The sequence below is a fragment of the Furipterus horrens genome, unplaced genomic scaffold (assembly GCF_987537825.1).
Source record: "Furipterus horrens unplaced genomic scaffold, mFurHor1.1.pri manual_scaffold_6, whole genome shotgun sequence".
Taxonomy (NCBI): Eukaryota; Metazoa; Chordata; class Mammalia; order Chiroptera; family Furipteridae; genus Furipterus; species Furipterus horrens.
The window spans coordinates 67,218,871-67,221,736 of NW_028327176.1; the positions used below are offsets into that span (position 1 = coordinate 67,218,871).

At 38.6% G+C, this 2,866-nt stretch overlaps 1 non-coding gene across 1 annotated transcript; it reads left to right on the forward strand.

Moving 5' to 3' along the window:
• The first annotated feature begins 245 nt into the window (after nucleotides 1-245).
• Nucleotides 246-352, forward strand: LOC150006373 (U6 spliceosomal RNA). The gene has a single exon (XR_016512057.1). It is a non-coding gene; the product is annotated as a U6 spliceosomal RNA (small nuclear RNA).
• Nucleotides 353-2,866: the final 2,514 nt, after the last annotated feature.

Below are 2,866 nucleotides of genomic sequence, written 5' to 3' on the forward strand. Positions count from 1 at the left end.
CACCAAGAAGACAGCCACCTGCAGCCCAGGCGACAGCCCACACCAGACACTTATCCTTCTGGAAAAGTCTCTGGAACTGTGAGAAAATAAATTACTTTTTAAAAAGTCATTACATTTATGACACTTTGTTATACTAGCCCATGTAGACTAGAACACCAAGATACATTCTGAGCAATAAAACACAACTTAACAAATGAAAAGAAAATAGAAACCATAAAAATGTAGTTTAAGACTACAATGGAATTTTGCTTGCTTCAGCAGTACAGATACTAAAATTAGAACTATACAGAGAAAATTAGCATGGCCCCTGTGCAAGTATGATATGCAAATTTGTGGAGCATTCAATGTTTTTAATGGTGTATTTCACAGATCTGGAACAAATATTTCAAAAATTTATATGGAACCAAAAAAAAAAAAAACAAAAAAAAAACAACCCACAAAAAACAAAAAACTGAATAGCCTCATCCATCTTGAGAAAGTAGGAGGGATCGCAATACCTGATATGAAACTATATTACAAGGCCACTGTTATCAAAACAGTCTGGTAATGGCATAAGAACAGACACATGGATCAATGAAACAGAATAGAGAGCCCAGAAATAAACTTATATCTCTATGGTCAATTAATATTTGACAAAGAGCGCAAGAGCATGTAATAGAGTAAAAATAGCCCTTTCAATAAGTGGTGTTGTGAGAACTGGACAGGGACATGCAAAAAAGTGAAACTAGATCACCAACTTACACCATACATCAGAATAAACTCAAAATGGGTATAAGACTTAAATATAAGCTGTGACACCGTGAAAATCCTAGAGGAAAATATAGGCAGTAAAATTTCAGATATGCCATGTAGCTATATTTTTGCCAAAATATCTCCCAAGGCAAGAAAGATAAAGGAAAAAAAATAAACAATGGGATGACATCAAATTAAAAAAATTCTGCATGGCTAAAGAAACCATCATCAAAATGAAAAAGGAACCAACTGTATTGGAGAACCTATTTTCCAATGATACAGCAGACAAGGTTTAATTTCCAAAATATAAAGAACTTATGCAACTCAACACCAGGAAGACAATCTAATTAAAAAATGGGCAAAGGGATTTCCAGCCAAGATAGGGGAATAGGTAGACATGCTTTGGCTCCTTGATAAAATATAAGAAGGATTACAACTAACCTCAAAACATAAAACAACCAGAACTGTCAAAAAGTAGAACTGTATGGAAGTCTGATAATCAAGGACTTAAAGAAGAAATATTCATCCAGACAGGTAGGAGGAACAAAGATGGAGACCTGGGGCAGAGAGGACATGGTGTGGTGGTGGTAAGGCAGTGACAGCAAGGCAGCAGCAGCAGGCAGCAGAAGGGGTGGTCCTACATTCATGTGTGGGGGGTAAAAGCTGGGCGGACACCTGGGGAGCGATCCTAGGCCCAGAAAAGACCACACAGCCCAGGGTTCCAGTGCTGGGAAAAACAAAGCCTCATAACTTCTGGCTGTAAAAACCAGTGTGTGTGTGTGTGGGGGGGTGGTAGGGTGGCAGAAGAAACTGCCAGTTTCTCAGGAGAGTCCATTTATAGGGACTGCACAACCCGGGATATGTGCAAACCCACCCACTCTGAGAACCACCACCAGGGCAAAAGCTAGAGGGGCGCCAGTTGCATATGGGAAGAGGATGAAGTGGCTGGAAAAGGGGCGAATGCTGAGCAAGCAGCATTGTTCCCTCTCTGACCCCTCCCCCACATATAGTGCCACAAAGCAGTAAACTGGGTCACCCCACACTGATGAATACCTAAGGCTTTGCCCCTTACAATGTAAAGGTGCGCCAAGCCAGCGAGTCAAAGCAGCTCTAATTAATACACAGAAACAAACACAGGGAGGCTGCCAAATACAGGAGACAAAGAAATATGGCCCAAATGAAAGAACAGAACAAAAACTTCAGAAAAAATCAAGCAAAACAGAGATGGCCAAACTACCAGATTCAGAGTTCAAAACACTGGTGATAAGGATGCTCAGAGAACTTACTGAGTATGGAAAATACATAAGGAAAGAAATGAAGGCTATGCTAAGTGAAATAAAGAAAAGTCCACAGGGAACCAATAAAGAAGGGAAGGAAGCCAGGGTTCAAATCAATGAATTGGAACATAAGGAAGATATAAACATTCAACAGAACAGAAAGAAGAAACAAGAATTTGAAAAAATGAGGATAGTATAAGAAGACATTGAGGCATCTACAAAAGTGCCAACATCCAAATCATAGGGGTGCCAGAAGGAGAAGAAGAAGGGCAAGAAATTGAAATTTTATTTGAAAAAATGATGAGAGAAAACTTCTCAAATTTGGCAAAGGAAATAGACATACTATTCCAGGAAGCATAGAGAGTCCCAAACAAGCTAGACCCAAAGAAGACCACACCAAGACACATCATAATTAAAATGCCAAACATTAAAGATAAAGAGAGAATCTTAAAAGCAGCTAGAGGAGAGAGTTACCTATGAAGAAGTTCCTATAAGACTGTCAGGTGGTTTCTCAAAAGAAACTTTGCAGACAAGAAGGGACTGGCAAGAAGTATTCAAAGTGATGAAAAGCAAGGACAACCAAGATTACTCTATCTAGAAAAGTTATCATTTAGAATGGCAGAGCAGATAAAGTGCTTCCCAGACAAGGTAAAGCTAAAGGAATTCATCATCACCAAGCCATTATTATATCAAATGTTAAGGGGACTTATTTAAGTAAAAGAAGATCAAAACCATGAATATTAAAATGACAACAGCACACAACTATCAATAACTTAATCTAAAAAAACAAAAACAAACTAAGCAAACAACTAGAGCAGGAACAGAATTATAGATATGGAGATCATATGGAGGGTTAT